Source organism: Asterias amurensis, chromosome 6 (assembly GCF_032118995.1).
Source record: "Asterias amurensis chromosome 6, ASM3211899v1".
In the NCBI taxonomy this organism is placed as follows: domain Eukaryota; kingdom Metazoa; phylum Echinodermata; class Asteroidea; order Forcipulatida; family Asteriidae; genus Asterias; species Asterias amurensis.
Window position 1 is genome coordinate 8,822,043 of NC_092653.1, and position 19,695 is coordinate 8,841,737.

Below are 19,695 nucleotides of genomic sequence, written 5' to 3' on the forward strand. Positions count from 1 at the left end.
CAATTCATTGCAGATATCGTGTACCACCACTTCTGGGACGCAAATATGGGTCTGGTTAATCTTTTTTTAAAAGGCATAACCATCACTGTCATCTCTTACTAATATCAATGATAAAACTTATTTGTAAAGCAACACCGTGTCGCGGGTTAAAGCGACACCGTGTCGCGGGTTAGAGCTTACCAGCCACATGTTCGCAAGCGTATTCTCACTTGTCTACTGTACATGTAGGTCATTTCTTCAAAGTGCCAAATGTCCATGGATGAACTTGATTGACTTCCAGAAAAGTCATTTAAAGTCATTGATCAAAATTTGAAGTGTCACTAACTCCTTTATCAAGTTTATTGCTCATCATCATCGTAATCATTTTCAATCATACATGTACGTTAAAGGCAGTGGACACTATTGGTAATTGTCAAAGACTAGCCTTCACAGTTGGTGTATCTCAACATGTGCATAAAATAACAAACCTGTGAAAATTTGAGCTCAATCGGTCATCGAAGTTGCGAGATAATAATGAAAGAAAACAACACCCTTGTCACACGAAGTTGTGTGCGTTTAGATGGTTGATTTTGAGACCTCAAGTTTTAAATCTGAGGTCTCGAAATCAAATTCGTGGAAAATTACTTCTTTCTCGAAAACTATGGCACTTCAGATGGAGCCGTTTTCACAATGTTTTATACCATCAACATCTCCTCATTACTCGTCACTAAGTAAGGTTTTATGCTAATAATTCTTTTGAGTAATTACCAATAGTGTCCACTGCCTTTAATCAGGGAACTATAGGAACCCCTTCACTATGAAAGCTAAAACCCATCAGTTATGCCAGCCCAAATGTATGTTATTAGCATAACGTACAAAGTAGAAGTCCAGGGCCTAAGTCACAGCTCTGATTACCATAAGTTAAAAAAAACCAGAGAAATCTGCTCTTAACATTTATAGCCCATTTTACAGGCTACCAAGGAACTTTGCTCAGAGTTCTTTGCCGCTAGCACAGAAACATGGCATGTAAGCACAGAATTCCACGGTAAGTAGAGCCCAAAAATTGGGCCCAACGAATTTGGTGTAGGAGCTTTATCTTATACTACGTTGTACATGTTTATTAAAAAAAGGATGTAAACTACAATGAATGCTTACATACAAGTGTATGAGCTGTAAAAAAAAAAATGAAACCAAAAGTTGGAAAATCAGCAAGCTTTAAAAACTTGTTGCTATGGTAATAGGGTTTATGTTCATCATTCCCATCTAGGAAACTGTTACTTGTATGTTGCAAATAGCGAACAGAATTGAAGAATTGAAAAGTGGTTTTGGGTTTCCCTAAACCACTTCCCTTGCCCTTTGTGCCAAATGAGTTGAGGATGTTTCAGGAATGCTTTTAAAAGGCTCAATGAACAAGGGTAGTAATAGTACTTTGACCAGAAAAATTGATTCCACATGGGAAAAACCACAATTTCACATTTGAACTGTTCATAATTACGAACAGGAAAAAGCAAAAACATTGCACATGCTTTTTTTATATGAGAACCTGTAATTTACACATTAAACAGACTTTAACTTGAAAATTATCTTTGAAGTAACAAGACGGTTTCATAATACAAGGGTTCACTTGCGCCATTCTCATTCACTGTGACTTGTGACCTATTGAAGCAAATACTGTTAAACCTACAATCGTAAATACATTGGATTAAATACAAATTTATGTACATACATGTTTTATACCCACTGATTCATTTCATGTGACATATCACACTCATAACATCTGTACACATCAACACAGATGAATTAATTTCCCGTCCCAGCGTCCCCTCTCCATTCTATTTCATCCCTCCTGCAAAAAAACAAAACAAAACAAAATGTCCCAAACCATACATTTTCTTTATCCGGAGCGAGGGTTGGAACAAGGAAGAAAAAGCTGAGGTATTGATTCACCCAGCGTAATCCCACGCTCGACGGCGCAAGACATTCCCCCATTTTCCCTCCATACAGTGGAACATGCTTTGTCACCTCCAACATCTGCTAAGAGTTCCCACGTTGATCGGAATTGGTGATCACACATACATGAATTCGTTATCAATTCATCGGAGAGGCTGTCTAGAAGCGGACAGCCATGTATTCAGAATATAACCGGGCCAACCACAAGTGTATTTTGTACAGGTCTGATACTTCACAGAGGCAACGGACGCGGTTGCCTCCATGCCCCCTTGTCATTGCCTTGGTGCCCTTAAAATGCTTCAGTAGAAATTTCCAATTTCCAAATAGGGAGCCCTTTACCAATACAAGGAGAAAATGCCTTGGTGTCCTTGTCCTTTCAAAAATGAAGCATACAGGCCTGCCATGTAAATACGTCTGCTGCAACCGCCCCTTTATTCACGATTGACATGGATGGGAGTGGGCCCAATTAGATAAAGATTGGTCATTCACTCATACAGTTCTTTATCAATTTCCTTTAAACTGGGATGCGGGAAGGTGTCGGAGGAAGGAAACAAAAACATGAATGTCTGAGCCTGGTCTGAATGATAGGGGTCTCTGAATTTACAATGAATGTGGAATTTTGCCCGAGACAAGGTGCGGAGCCAATCTTGGTGTAGGACTGTAGCAATAAGTGGCGCAAAATGGAAGACTTGTAGGGGCTCTAAATTAAGGGGGAAAGCCTAAAGGCAGCATGGGCTCGTAGCTAAAAAGTGTTTCTGGAACAGGATTTATTTTTAACCCCCCCCCCCAAAAAAAAAGAAAACCAAACATCAAATGAAAAGATCTAAAAACTGAACAAGCATGAGAGACGTTTTGTCTCATTTGTTTCTCTGGATTTAGACTAAAAAACATTATTTTTGTTTAGAAAGGTACATGTTTCTATTCAGTTGAAAAACACAAAACGGCCAGACTTTTTTACCTGCCCGATGCTAAAATCACCGCAGTCCAGTGTAGAATTTGAGCTCTGCTTATGTGAAAGCTGAAGACAGGAATTCAAGCAACTCTTAGTCTAGAAAGAGGCTACTGTACATTCAGACCATAGAATGAATGGGAAAATGCAACGAGGCGTCACTTTGTAAAATCTTGCATTCTAATATCGAGCTTAACTGAGGCCGATAGCGGAACAGGTCGGAACAGCTACAGCTACATGTACGTCACTGCGGCTGAACTGAACTCTCGCAAGCCAATGACCCAAGCGTGTTAACTAAACTTGCGCTGTAGGATAATTTAGATTAAGATAGTACAGGGCATTCCAGCAAACAGCATATCTGCTTCAGTTCCAACCTCTTCTCCAAAGATGACAGTTCTGTAACCTTTTTTCACAGCGGTGTATGGGTAAAAACCAAAATTTTAAAGTTCTGTAACTGTTCAAAATGATAACATCAACAGTGGCTACAGTTGAATTGTTGTAAATGCTATTCTTTTAATGTTGTTATAGCAGCCAGTGGGCATAGCCGTAGCCAAAGTCGCTCGATTCAGATGCGGCCTAGTTTGAAATTACTAATAATGAAACTGCAAAGGAAAGAGATGTGGCAAGGAGGTTGTTTTTTTTTAAATATATTTCACCTCCGGATATGTCCTAATTTGAAATAATTCTAGTCTAGTCTAGTTGGTATGACACTGCTCTAGAATTGCACAGGTTGACATGGGTTCGAATTCCACCCCAGTAATATAGGCCTCCTGGGTCTGTGGTTTTTCCACAGAACTCGTGAAAGTACCGATTATACAGTGTTAACACACATCGGTGTATTTAAAAGAGAAAACCAAAATGATTTTATTTGAAGTAACTTATGATACTGCACAGGAAAGGGATGTGGCAAGGAGGTTTGGGTTTGTATATTTTAACTCCAGATGTTTTTGCTTTCTTTCTGAATTCCATTCACAAAATAAACAATAGGGGCCTATTATTTGTGAATCAACATGTCTCTATGTTAAGTACCACATATCATGTGACAGAACAGAAGGGCACCCTTATCCGCATGTCATAGTCTACATAAAACATGACACACAATGTACAACCAGGGTTCCACTGTGTTGTTGCCAATCAATAAAATTTAATATTATGTGTCTTGTTTTGTCATCGGGGAAAGCTGCCTTGATGGGAAGGTCCCGCGTAGACATTCTGTATTTTTTTCTGGGAACGTCGCGACGTGGTGAATTAATTACGTAGCTTACTGCGCATTACAAGTTCTTATTATTTATTATTATTAAAACATGGATCTCTCGGCCAGTTTTCTTGTTCATATCTGGGTGTTTTTTTTATGTCGCCAGTATTTGTCGATTTGGGCTCAAGAAGGGGAAAAAGTAACCACGGTGAAATGTTTGTTAACAAGGTATTGTGGTTTGAATGTAGGGTACTTTGTTGGTCAACTTACAATTGGAATATATCTCATTGCTGATTACTTCAAGGATCAGATAAGATGCAGATGAAATGAATGGAGGTCTGACCAAATTTTGTAAAAAATATTATTCGGGGAAGAGAGCGAACATTTATTATCTTGGGCTGGATTTGATTTACTCTGATGTCCCACAAGATGCAAATGTTGGCAGCTTTTCTCGGCTGTAGGATAGGGCACCCTTAAATTCAAATTCATAAATACCTCAGACAGTTTCGCTATTCCTATTGGTGGAGAGCGCGTCACAGGGGTGTGTATAAACCTTTGTTTATGACCAGTAAAAAGTGTTGAAACATGGGCGTGACACGCGAGCTTGCAAGAACCAGGCCTCGTTGGGATTAAGGAAACCTCTTCACCACACATTGATTCCCTTATTAATGGATTGTGTTCAACGAACTTAAGCTCTTTAATATTCATCATTGACACATCAATTGTTAGTTGAATGTATTACTACATGTATCAGTTAGTTTTCGTGAAATGGACCCCCCCAAAAAAAAAAAAAAAAAAAAGAAAAAAAAAGAAAAAAAAAAAGTGTTTTTTGTTAAATAAAATATGATTGTAGCACATAAAAGACTAAAAACCTATGGTGATTATTCAGTAAGACATCTACATACATTTACTGGTCTTACCAGAAACCAGGTACATGTACAAGTATAATTTTCTGCGTAGAGTAGTTGAGTATAAACTCTAACAAGTACCAGCATACCTGTATGATGTAAAGGCCTCTAGTGTGAAAAAGCTTTGAAGCAGAAAGTAATTGTTATCCAAAGCCCCTTCACACTAGAGCAATTTAGCAAGGGTCCCCTGCTAAATTGTAGCATAGGTGTACAATTTTACAAAATGTACCTTGTGCTATGAAAGGAAAAATATTGTTTCTACCGTCCAAGTTCTCTTGCAAAATTCGTTCCATTTTACAACTATGCTAAATTTAAACAAGGGACCCTGGAGTTAAATTTCTGTCATGTGAATATCACCCAAGGCTTTATGTATACTGTAAAACGAAAAAAGCATTTAGAAATGCAAGATGTGCACATTTGTTCATACAGTGCTTGTTATCATTCTGGGCCAAATTTCATAAATTTAATATTTTTATGCACAATAACCAATCATACTGTGACTGTATGAATCAAATTCATCTGCTAAATATAAATGTAGCCTACATGTGCCATTTTAAAACAAAACCCAATATTTTGTGCAATGGTATCATCTATGTATCTCTGTAACTGGTGCACATAAACGGGTTCTTCATTTTCCATGTACACATGGAGGCACTGGTCCCCACTCTGTCAACCCCCGTGACATTTACGCTCTTCAGCTGGCATTACAAATATTGACCCAATAGCTGTCTGGACAAATTGTTACCGCTTCTACAAATATATGCCGTGGTATATGGTTTGGGAGGATTAGCAGTTTGAGTCGGATGCGAGACGGTGTGACTGGAGCAAGTCTACTCCCAAGTGCCGAACAAGTGCCTGCTGGACTCTTGTTTTCAATCGTTATTAGGAAACATTTTGTACAGGATGGCATGAGGGTATCAGGATGAGATATTCCATCCCCCCCCCCCAAAAAAAAATAATAATAATAAAATAAATGAATAAATAAATAAATACATAAGTAATAATAATAGTAGTGATAATAGTTTAAAAAACATTAACAAATTAATATTATTATCAATAATAATCAAATTAAATACGAAAAAAAAACCAAAACCCAGAAATCGTAATAATATTTTAAAACAAAATAAACAACCCCATAATATTGCTAATTAATTAAAAATAGTTGATGGCCTGGCGTTTCGACCCTAGCAGTGTCTTTCTCGAAGGCTAAAAAGCTATTTTTCGCATTTATACCATCCGTCCATTATGTTGGTAAGTTGTTTGCAGCAGCTAATTCTTTTTTCTCATATAAATAAATCAAAATAAATAAAAATTATACTTGCTAGATGGAACCAAGCTACTATTGTTTTGGCCGTCATCCATTTTTAAGGTCAATCAATGAAAAAGTGCCTGCGTGTACGCCATTGGGGATATATATGAGAACTAGAGGGCGCACTGGCCTATTACGCGGCCCGGTATGCGCGCGTGTGGCCATTTTGTAAGTTAAAAAACAGCATCACATAGTCTGTATTATATCAACACCAATGACGTGTATTTCACTTTCAATGCGCGTACAATGTTCATCTTACAAAATGGCGCGCGTGTCTCCTTGCGGTCCCGTCGCGTTTGTGCACGCAGCAAAACCAGTGCACCCTCTAATTCTTCTCGAGTTGTACGCGCAGATGCATGAATCTCAGCCAATGATGAGGCTTTTACTTTGGTCACAGTGAGGTCATTTTTTTGTGCATGCATTTTAACATCATACACAGGGTCACAACAAGGCCAATTTTACTGTAACTGTCAGCTGTGTCAACTTTAGGTTCAAATTGAGGTTGGCTTGATTACATTTTATATGCACATTAACGACATCACATGCAAACATGTACAATGTACTTGCATGTTGTACACAATCACATGTAAATGTCATAGAGTCAGTCCACATGTAGTTCTTGGCCAGTCTATGTTTAAATCTAATTCTGACCCTTTCCATAATATACACAAACTCTGAGTGGACTATATCTCAACAGAGCAAGTCTTTTCCTCAACTTCTGTAACATGTCCATAGCAGACTAATCAACAGTTCTTGTCTGTTTCAATCATGTTGCAATCTACTGTAATTCCGACCCTTTTCCACAATATGCACAAACTCTGAGTGGACTAAGACTCAACAGAGCAAGTCTATTTCTCAACTTCCTTCTTTGTGCACAGCAGACTATAGCCAGTCTAATCCACAGTTCTTGTCTATTTCAATCAATCTAATTCTGGCCCTTTTCCACAATTATAAGCACAAACTCTGAGTGGACTAAGACACAACTGAGCAAGTCTATTCCTCAACATGTCCACAGCAGACTATAGACAGTCTAATCCGCAGTTCTTGTCATGTGTACACATTTTGGTGTATACTGTTCGTATTGTGTAGTGGCACCACCCTGTAACGGCCCATACACAAGAAACACCCCGCAGCCATGCCACTTAAATTCACACATTAGGAAATGTAATATGCTCCTCTTGGAAATATGAACTTGAGAGATGCCCATAACACTCTGCGGTATTGTATGTTGTCGGAGCAGCGTACTACCGCAGTGTCGTCTATTTGGCCGTTGCTGCGGTGCACTGGAGCACGCTGTCAGACATTAGCGCTCCGTGATAGGGAATGAATATGGTGTGATTTTCAAACGTCGGTACCGAAATTAGAGTTGCCGCATTGGAATTTGTTTTTAATTTCATCTGCTTGTTATGTGGAGCATACTGTATACTAATTTTCAGTGCTATTGTTGGGTGTTCCCTTTAAAAAAAAAATTAAATCCAATTGAAGTCACTTAATAATAGTGTAATTATTTACATATTTTGTACAAACAGATGGCAGAATTTGTTTTTAAGTGATTGTTATTCCATGGAGAGAAGCCTTATAGTAGAAAGCAAATCAATACAATGCACAAAAGGTCGAGTTGTGTTATTTGATCTGAAAGATAAGTTCTGCATATAGTATAAATATAAAATAATTTTATATCCTTTAAAACATTTTGTATTCAAAAGTTTAGGAAAAAATATCCGACTTCAGTAGGCCTACAACTCCAGAAAGCTTTTGTGACTTGTGTACAAACCAACCTCCAACATGTCCTTTATTTACGGTTTCCTCCAAAACTTAGCTTTCTTTCATGTACATTGTTGTACATTAGTATCATTTTCCAGCTGGATACCGAACTGTTCAAAACCATTCAACCATGTAGATGCAGTCACAGTATTAGACATTGAATGATCCGAGAGTAGGAGGGTTAACTGTGAACTGTGTGGATACACTTACCACAGTGGATGATTGAATGATCTTAGAGTAAGAGGGTTGACCGTGTACTGTGATGCATTCACCACAGTATTAGACATTGAATGATCAGAGAGTAGGAGGGTTAACTGTGAACTGTGTGGATACACTTACCACAGTGGATGATTGAATGATCTTAGAGTAAGAGGGTTGACCGTGTACTGTGATGCATTTACCACAGTATTTGACATTGAATGATCAGATAGTAGGAGGGTTAACTGTGAACTGTGTGGATACACTTACCACAGTGGATGATTGAATGATATTAGAGTAAAAGGGTTGACCGTGTACTGTGATGCATTCACCACAGTATTAGACATTGAATGATCAGAGAGTAGGAGGGTTAACTGTGAACTGTGTGGATACACTTACCACAGTGGATGATTGAATGATCAGAAAGTAGGAGGGTTGACTGTGTACTTAATAGATGCACTTATGTAACACATGATATTGATATGATACATTTTTCAAACTGACTTAGTTCATCTCTCATTCAAAACCACAGTGGATGATATTGAATGAATGGTCTATCACTTTGAATAAGAACTTAAATAACCCAGTCAGAAAATCTGCCATGCCAAATACTTGGCAAGGCGTTTTTTTGAGCGTCATGCTTGATGGACCTGAACGCTCTTATAAGAGGCCACTATTATTATTTTATTTTGTCTTTCTCTTTCACTCTCTTTTCCCTTTAATTCCTTGAAAAACATTGTACAAAGTTATAGTATTCCAGGCAGATTTGTTTCATTTAGTTAGTGGCAATGTTGCAAGATCCACACACTGTGCAGTTCAACAAGTTCATTATGCGTAGTGTATGGACCATTGTGCACATTTTGTAATGTACCATTTGTATACAATTCAAAGCCTTTTTGGACATTATGCGTGCACTACAGTTCATGTTTACACGGTGCCCGCCCGTATGTCAGCAAATCCTGTTGGGTGGAGCTTTTACGTGGGTACATGTGTACACGTCTAATAAATATTTACATTTACATGCCATTAATGCACCCTAAAATTATCATGTTTTATTGATTCGCCTTAAAGATTATCGCCGTGGTTGTATGTAGCCATCGAGTGGTTTAAGGGTGTGTGTGTGTTTAGAGAATAAGATAACATCAGAGGCAGGTTGCATTACTGATGGTCATGATACTGAATGTCCTAATGCAACTAGATTACAGTAAATATTGTACACTTTAAAATACTATATTTGAAGTACATGTAATAATGATCCTGGCATTACATTTTATTACAACAAGGCCACAGAGACTCTGTTGTCTTGGCCTTGGTGCCCATTAAGAAGTTTCCCATAGAACTTAAGATTTTCCAGTGGAATTGCCCTCTTGCAAAATGAAAATGGCCTTGCCCCCCTCTAAAGATGAAGTTTAAGCCTGGCAAGGATTCCGGCCTGTGAACATTTCAGCTATAGGTGCTTACACATATTGTAGAAAGCGTGGAAAAACAGTGTCAGAGATTTGTTTTATGCTTGTTCATTTTGAACTGTAAGGTGGACAACTTCCTTGGATGATGCAAATAATTAAAACAAAAAATATATTTCATGCCAGTTTATTAGCCAGTGACATTTGCATAATTTTGTTCAACCACTTTTGATTGTTTTAATATTGACCATTCATCAGACTTTTCAGTGGTCAATCAAACGTATGCTAAAGCTGTGTTCGCATTGGACTTAAAATGGTTAACTTACTGCCACAAATTGCTAACCTACCGATATTAAGTCCAAGTGCGAACAGTCGGTAACTTACTGGGCTGGTAAGTTACCACAACGGCGCTGTTAACTTAACAATGTTAACTTAACAGGGACAAGAAGTCCAATGCGAACGCGCCACTCTGGTAACTTAACAATACTGTCACGTGACTTATTTTGAAAAGGTCTGATGATGTTCACACCATCGCGTGCAATACACGCTGCTTCGAAAATTTAAGGTTAAAAGCAAAGTTGCATTTCCACTGCGTACGCAGCGCGGGGAGCCCAAGCCTGAGCCGGAGCCCACGCCGAGGTTTGAGAAAGACCCCTGTTAAGTTACCGGACACAAATGAATCCAAATGCGAACAGCTGTTAATTTACCCAGTAAGTTACCAGACCCAAAAGTTCAATGCGAACGCGGCTTAAGACTTGCCATGTTTGATGTAAACACTTTCCTTGTCCTTACCTCTTACACCCCCCCCCCCCACATCATTTATGATGGACACCCTTAATAAAGCCAAGGCTTCTGTTGGTTTTTCACCCCGTATTGTTTAAAAAAAAATCTAAACAATCACAGCTGTTGGCAAAGATGGTATCTTGGGGCATGGAGGTAGTCTACCTCCATGCTTGGGGGTATACATGAAGCAGCCCTGATACTGTGCTCTTGTAAAGGCAAGCCGTTTTTCCCTTCGTAAAGGGCCTTTTCTATGAGGACAATTTCTGGGAACATTTCAAGGTGCAACAAGGCAAGGGCCGGGCCATGGAATTATTGCCTGTGTTGTTTCAGAAATATTAGGCCTGGGGTCAATTTCACAAAGAGTTAGGACTAGTCCTAACTTAGGACTAGTCCTAGGAGATATACAAATTGCATGGATAGTCCTAAGTTAGGACGAGTAACTGGTCCTAACTCGAGATAAGACTAGACCTTACTCTTTGTGAAATCCACCCCAGGAACATTTTTAATGGCATAAAGGCAAAGACTGGGGCATGGAGGCATTGCCTTTAATTCTTCTGTAAAGTATCAAGTCTGGACCATTTCAAGGGGCACCAAGGCAATGGTCGTGGCCATGGAGGCATTGCCTGTGTTGCCTCTGAAGTATAAAGCCCGGTTCATACTCCCTGCGAGTGCGAAGCAAATATTGACATCACAACTCTATTTTCGCTGCAGGAGTTGAACACTGGTTAACTGTTGCAAAATATTTGTTGCAAATTTGTGAAGCCAAAACTTATAACACATTTGCGTTTACCGGAAGTATTAACCGGAAGTATTAACCGGGCTTTGGGCCTGTAACATTTTAAAGGACACAATGGCAATGACCGGGGGCATGGGGGCATTGCCTTTATTGCCTACTGTAAAGTATCAAACCTTGACCATTTCAAGGGGCACCAAGGCATTGTATTGAGGTATCAGGCCTTTGTACTAAAGTGTACTATCAACGATTATTACAGTGATTTTGCCACTGATATGCTCCAATTTGATTTCATGTTTACACTTCATTTGGGGTGTTTTTTTCTCTCATACTACATGTCAGCTTCCCACTTGCCGCTAATTAAAAAAAGAAATCATAATTGATTTCTTCAATTGATTCTTTGTGGGCATAATGAGCCACATCCACTCATGCTAATTGATTGACTGATGTGTTGCCCAGTGCTTTGGGGGAAAAGATCGGTATTGAATTTTAGAAGAAGTCAGAACAACACTTTGTTTTGTTGTTAAATTTTGAGGGCCGGGAATTTTTTTTCAAACACACAAAAACATGCTCAAGCCTGCATGTACAATGTATAGGTTACTCCTATGTCTGTTAGCTGCAAAACAAATTCTTTCATAATCAAAAAGAGGGAATTAAACTATTAACCTTACAAGTTCTTTTTCACACAGCAAACTCAATGTACGCTAGCAGTGTTCAAGTTGATGAACTATATGGACAGGGGTGGATTTCACAAAGGTAGTCCTAACTTAGGACTAGTCCTAGGCAATGCTAAGAGATAGGACCAGTCCTAAGTTAGGACCAGTAACTCATTCTAACTTAGGACTGGTCCTATCTCTTAGCATTGCCTAGGACTAGTCCTAAGTTAGGACTACCTTTGTGAAATCCACCCAGATCACTTAAAGGTCTACGCTTCAACATAGCCAAAGCCAATGGCCCAATCTGTAGCAAAAATTTGCCTTAAAATTTGAAAATGGAGTACAGGCCTGGAATTTTATCTTTGAAATGGCAAGGCCATTTTCATTTTGAAAATAACACTTCCATTGAAAAAATCTTATAGTCTATGGGAAACTTTTGAAGGGGCACCAAGGCCAAGACCAGGGGCAACGGAGACCATGGCCTCCGTGGCTCTGTGAAATTCCAGGCCTGTAGGTTGACCTAACTGAGGGCCTTTTTCAGATCCAATCATGGGCTCTGACTCTGGCTCTGGCTGTAGCACTTTCATCAAGTTTTGAGCAGTACATGTATGCATTGTGCATGGTTCTTCATCATGGAGCTAGAGAGATTAGAACTAGGGCCCATTTCATTGAGCTGCTTAAGCAATAAGCACGAAAAATAGCGTGCTTATTTTACACATGTTACTGTCCAAATGTCATTACATGCTTGTGACTGGTATTTAGCTGTTGTTTACTTAGCATAACACCTGAGCTTAGTCTTGGCCGGTACTCTTATTTTACTAAAGCAAGGATGTTTCTGCTTAAGCAAATTGTTTTGCTTTATGCAGCTCTATGAAATTGGGCCCTGGAGCTGGAGCCTAAGTCGTGGTTTGGAAAAGGCCTACAATGTAAGGCTGGATCAGAACAAAATAAGAAAGTAGTCTGGCCCCCTTTCAAAGACACTCCAAACTAGAACTATCATTGTCTCTTTGGATATAGGGACCCCAACAAAAACAACCGTGGTGTGATAAATAAGTCTATTGTCATAATTTATTCATCCTGTGAGCTTTAAGTGGCTCAACCAGAAGAGGTGACAGCTTGACTGTGTAGTCTCCGTTCCACATTGATTCAATGGGATTCCTTAACAAGATTATCAATTTTCATATTTACGACTATGTACAACGCCCTTAGTAGGATGTTAAGCACCATAAATATGGGCCCCTGTCAGCGCGGCCTGTATTTTAAATGCCTTATGTTGGATAGGATTTTTATTCAATTACTTCTTAGCGTTTTGTGAAGTTGTTGTTGTTGTTGTTGTATTTTGGTGGCGGGTGGGGTTTGTTTGTTCATCTCAAATTGACAAACATTACATTTCAAAGACTCCTTGCAAATGGTTCACTTCCTTGTGGCAGTAATTTGACACTTGGCTGTTTGGACCCCAATTGGATGTACACAATTATTATTATTTAACATCAAAATTGCAGCAAACAGCTGAATTACAATGGTATTAACCGAATTAAAAGATGATAAAAATCGAACAAAGTGACTGTACATAATGACATGTTAACGTATGTAGGTATGTATGCTTTGGAATACCTGACCTTTCCTATGGGATAATGCAAATTGCACATCACGCGTGCTCACAAACGCCAAAATAAAGAAAAATGGTGTTTGCCAGCCAATTGCCTAGTGTAGTGTCTGTACACAAGCCTGGTTGATTTAGCATATTTCTTGAGAAATTAGGGGTAAAGCACTGAACAGTTTAAGCAAAGTGTTTAAAATTTGTTAACGTGAACAGTTATACGCCATCATACAATGAATTGAGTGAAATGAGTGTTTTAACTTTTGCAAAGTTCTTGCAAGGAACTCATGTAAACTTTACACCAATGGTATGGAATTGGTCCCACCCTTTCAGTACTTTCAGTATCTCAGTGTTGTAGTCGAGACCTCTAAGTCCGAGACCAAGATCAAGACCAAGACTTCCCCATCCAAGACCAAGATTGAGACCACAACCTCGCTACCATGGGCAGCGCGCCGTATCACGCTAGCTCCTCGTACGTCTCTTACCCCTGGGAGGGAAACTCCGATCCGTGTCTTTGATTGGCTATAATATACGCGCAAAATATGAAACGCTATGCGTCTTCAAAAAGCTCTATACGCCGAAACGCGTGCATATGTATTCATCATGCAACACTGAACGCCAAGGCAAGTTTATGACTTTTATTACACACAGCGCATCCAGCCCGTGTGTGACTAACGCCCAACACAGAACAGATCAACCACAGGACTAATTGTATTATCCCATATATTTGGATATTTTGAAGTCACACTTTCAGGGGTTATGATCGAGCAGGGCATGCTGGGAAAAAATGGCGTGGCGAGATCAATCACCCCTGGGAACGAGGTTGCCAAGACCAGTACTTCCGTGACTGAGACCAGCCCTCCGAGACCGAGACATTTTGCAGTCAGAGACCGAGACACCAAAAAAGGTCTTGAGACAGTCTCGAGACCTAGACCAGGTCTCGAGACCGTCATGCAGTTGGACAATGTCACCGCATCACTTTTTAAAAACCCCTTCAAACCAAACTTGGAAATCCGCAAGTGATTTGGACTTGTTGACCCTTTACACACTTGTTTCTGACCCTGTCAAACTCCTGGGCTTTAGATAATTTTCACAGGGAAAGAGTCGCTCCTGCTTAGGTTTAGGGGTACAGCAAGCCTTGAAGTAGCCCACGACACCCACAGCAATTGCCAGGGTGCCCTGTGCTGTTGCTGTGGTGCCCTTTGTAAAGTTCCAATACAAATTTACATTTTCCTCATAGAAGTACCCCTTACCAGAGGGAAATTTCTGTGCCCCTTTAAGAGGGAAGTTCAAGGCCTTGGTAATGGGAACAACCCCATGGAATAGCACACTCTACTCCCATGGTTTCCCTTGCGATTTAGTACTTGATTATAAAGTTCAATAAACATTGTAAATCTCGTAAAGTCCAGGAAATAGCCTTTGAAGACACCACACACCATTATGGCTTGTTTTGATAACGCCCCAATCAAAATAAGCCTATTATGAACACACAGAGAATTCTTGACATCAGGACATCAGTAGTTCCCCCCCCCCCATAACAACCCCCCCCCCTGTTTTATCAGCTAAAACATGGCCACCAAATATGATAACAATTTTACAGGTAGTTCTTGTCCTTTGTGTTTATTGCAAATAGGCTCTGGATACCCTCTTTACTACAGAACAATGATATGATTTCTACTCAAGCAATCACAAATAATAATCTTTTTTCTTCACGTAAATTGCTCTAAAATTGTATATTGAGAACCTGAAATTTGGACGATACAAACGCCTGTGACTAATGTAATTTATACAAACTGGACTTGTGTTGTGCATCTCTACATGTCCATGCATATAGTGTACACACACTGACACTACAAACTCTGCAGCATAAATTTGCGCGAACAGGCTGTATAAGGGTACATGTGCACTGGAGCCGTATAGTATACATAAAAACTGAGCCGTGTGTCATTGAGTTATATTACACTGTGTGCCATCCATGATGACTAATTATGAAATCATTGCTGAATCACTTTAATGTATGGACATTTTTAAAGGCCCCGCCGCATTTGCATAATGCAGGTTTTTTTTTGCTTCTCTGTTGCTGTGTGTTGCTTTGCTCACATGTATGTGTGTGAATATAAAGATACCATGTAGGCCTACATGTGCGTGTTCATTTGATTCAAGTACCTTTGTGTACATTACATAGTGTACACTGTGCTTAATGTAAACTTTGCCCCATGCATTTACATGAAGAAGCACTGCATGTTACATACACGCGCTGAACACAATTTTTAGGGCTAGGAACGTATTGACTTTGTTTTTGTTTGTTGGGTGGGGGGGGGGGGGGGAGGGAATCCACAAGACCACAGGCTCGTTATAGCTTCTTCTTTTTTATGGACCAGAATTCTCTTTACAATTACCAGAATTGGCAAAGGGAAAATAAAATACCCACGCAGTTTAACATTTGAAATGATCAATTTGAAAAAAGCACTAAAAGAAGATTTGTTTTATGGGTTTTTTTTTTTTTTTATCAGATTGGGGCCTGCGATCCAGTGTAATTTTCGAGCTAAGCAAGAAATGAGTGGGGTAACAGTCAGTCACAGTAATGATAAATGTATGTATTTTGGCTGGTAACCAATTTCTTGCCAAGCAAGATTTTTCTGTGCTTAGCTAGTTTTTGTGCTTACTTACTTGCATGCTTTATGAAATTTGGCCATGCTGGCCTGAAGATACAGTAGAGAAAATGATGAAAGAGTTTGAGTTTTAGATGTGGGCAGAAAACCCCAACTGGGGGGAAAACCAACGCAGTCAGGGAGGGACTGAAAAGACAATCCACATGCAAGGCTGGGGTGCGGGGCCCTGGGATCCACAGAGGTAAAATGCGGGAAGAAAAAAAAACACTCAGATAATCTGAATCATACAGGCTTTTCCCCTAAGCTACATGTAGTAAATATTTGGTTTTACTTGCCCAGGGAAATTTTAGTAGCCAGGCTTTAAAAAGACAGACATTCACACAGTCAAAAATAAATTGACACAAAATTAAAGGAATTTAATATGAGTATTTAAAAAAGTAAATTATTATGTAGGTTGCACAGTTTATAGTGGCACACAGGGCAACTTGTAAAGTGGCTGCAAGAAAGGAAAAAAACCCAGTCTGGTTCCTTTCTCAATGCAATGAATACTAACATTCATTATTGTTAATTGGATACAGGGAACATGACCAAAGTGGTGGCAGCAGGTAATTCTAAATCATTTAGCTGGGTGCATTTTCCTCCAATGTGTATTCAGTGTTTCGTACAGGGTACACATTGCAGGCCACACATTGAGGGCCACAATTCATATTTCAATGGGAGACTTTTGAGACGCTGGCGGCAGCAGACATAACGGTCCTTTTGTTGCGGCTCAGTATTGCGCCCGCAGGTCTTAGCACGCGCACTAACTGGCGAGAACTGTGCAAAAGGACTTTCCAAAAGTCTCCCATCGTGTACATTTCAACAGCCATGGTTTATTGCATGATTGTAACTGTGGGCAATTTTAACTATGACTCCACATCCACTATCAGCAGGAAACTGGAACGTCAAGACAAAATATACAAATTCCTTTTGGTTACCCACTATCCCTCATCGCTGGATACAGAGCAAACCCACCCCCTTGCCTTTTACTGATCTAATAACTTTGTCACGAGGGGAGGTAGGGAAGACTAGAAATCTATTGATGTTGCCACCAGCGCTGAGTGAAGTCATGGGCTGATTAATAATATCGATTGTTATCGGCGGGACTCTGTTCAAATGCCCCCTTGACAAAGCAGGGAGCGTATAGGGATATAGTATGCAACATTATGCACTGCTCTCTCTCTGCGTGCGTGTGTGTGTGTGTGTACACATTGATATCTCTGCAACTGTGCATTACAGTGTGCTAATGTTTCAGAATTGATTTTCTGTCAACTGGAAAATATGTATACATTACCATGAGCTCCCTATTTCTTCATTTCATTTTGGCACTGTGGTTTATAACTCGATATTCATTTGACCCGAGTTATATTTTATTATTAATATACCATGCACACAACTCCTTGTCATTTGATTGGTGGAACATGCATCACGTGTCATCCATTATTTTGTGTTGTGTTTACAGCAGTGTTGCATCAATGCTCTCAAATTCAATATTGGAGCCCAATATGGATAATTATTGGATGCTTAGTAGTGTTGTTTTCAGACTTGAATCGTTCCTTGCACATTTGTCCAAATGAAGCAATGTTGTATTAGGGCGGGGGGAGGTTTTGTCCACAATCCACATGAAATCATCGATGCTGTTTAGAATGTTGTCAAAACAATTTTCGAGAGTGTGGGATGGACAGGTTTCCCTGTATATTTTGTATTTATTTTGAACAAAATTTCATGCATTGGCCCATAATATCACCACTTGTATTGGTGAAATCTGGCTTGTTCATTTCAATCTGCTGAGTCTTGTGTAACGAAATAGTCGCATATTTCACTTTGTGAAGTATGTGACAGTGCACTCACATGCATCCAATATTTGTATGATATAATTTTTAACTGTTAGCTCGTTGTACATCAAAATTTGCAAAATGGTGTTAATGTACATGTACAACAATAACATCCTCGTGATTGATGTTGTACCGTCTTTACCACTGTTCCTTATTTGAGTTATGATTTTGTTCTTTCTTCTGTTCATGGTGTCACTGACAAAGTTTCCTTCCTGCAACTTAAATTACTTAAACATACATTTTATTCATACTGAAAATGTGAACATAACTTCCTCTCAAAAGCCCTCGTGAAACTCTGCCTTTTTGCCCTGCAGGGCACTGATCAAAAAGTGAGATTTTTTTTCTTCATACTGGAAACTTTTTATTTTAAATAGTTTTACACGATTAAATGTGACCATTGTTTTTGAAAGGGCAAGGGCACCAATGCATTTTTCCTTGGTAAAGGGCACCCATCATGTACTGTATTAGGACATTTTAAATTGCTACTGTAGTATTTCAAAGGCAGCAAGGCAATGACCTGTGGGCTTTCAGGCAATCGCCTTCGTTGCCTCCGTGAAGTATCAGGCCTTTATGACACACTGGTTTACCTTTCTATTACAAACAAACAAAAATATTAATTTCCTTCCAGTTGATCTCTATGGTAAGTGATATCACATGTACATGTAACTCAAATCTTTTCTATCCGCTTTCATGACTGACCCGCCCTGGTTTTTCATTGTAATGACTTACTTCATGTACATGTTGTATGACGTAAAATAATCAAAATTTTTCTATTTACTCATTTTTCCTTGATAATTAACATAAATTTTACATGTTTTTATAGTATTTGCAGTAATTGTGAATTATTTCTGAGGGTATGTAAGGTCTGTATGCTTAATTTTTGAACAAAGGGCAAGGGCACCAAGGCATTTTCTCCTTGGTAAAGGGCACCCTTTGAAGAAATTGTAAATTTCTACTGTCAGAGCATTTCAAGGGCACCAAGCAATGACCAGGGGGCATCGGGGCAATCGCCTCTGTAAAATACTTTTCCACAAAAATTTACAAAAGCAAGGAAGATGTGATGAAAATCTGCACAAGGTCATCCACTACACTGAATGAAAAATGAAAATAGCAACAGATTTATAATCATCACTGTCATTGCTTATTACCTGGCATATGGCCAAGTGTAATTCAATGTGTCCCCCCCCTTCCATCCATCCATCCATCCACTATCTTTACTTAATTAGAATAATTAATCAAGGCTACTACTCCGGAGTCGGGACTCAAAAAGCCGTTACCAGTTATTAACAGAGAATGACTGCATTTTTATCTAATGATTCCACAAACATCAACGGCTAATTGAGGCATTCTCGATTGTGTTGTCGTTTTATTTGTCACTCGGAAATTAATAAGGGTCCCTTCTTTTTGTTCTTCCCTGTCCCCCAAGCCTTGGTGCCCTTGAAATGCTACAGTAGAACATTAAAATGTCCTCAAAATAGGGTGCTCTCCGAGGAGAAATTTTTTTGGTGTTGGTGCCCTTGCCCTTTGAAAATGGAAGCATACAAGCCTGCTCCCTCTTTATTTTATTTTCGGTGGGACAGACCTGACTGACAGCTCTTAAAAGCAAGTGACTCCTGTGTCTTTAGTTAAAACTGAAAACAATTGGCTCAACTCTGAGCCACTTAAGACTAAATCCCATCAGTGGAGAGGTGCGTAGAACATCCCAGATGGTCTGATGGCGGACTTTTTAACATGGACGTTTTTTTTTAAGCTGTTCTAAAATAGAAGCTACTCAGCCAGGGC

At 39.3% G+C, this 19,695-nt stretch overlaps 1 protein-coding gene across 4 annotated transcripts in view; it reads left to right on the forward strand.

Moving 5' to 3' along the window:
• The window catches only part of LOC139939194 (syntaxin-like), a 77,824-nt gene that overhangs the window by 9,055 nt on the left and 49,074 nt on the right, over positions 1-19,695 (forward strand). The gene's annotated exons all lie outside the window — the stretch shown is intronic.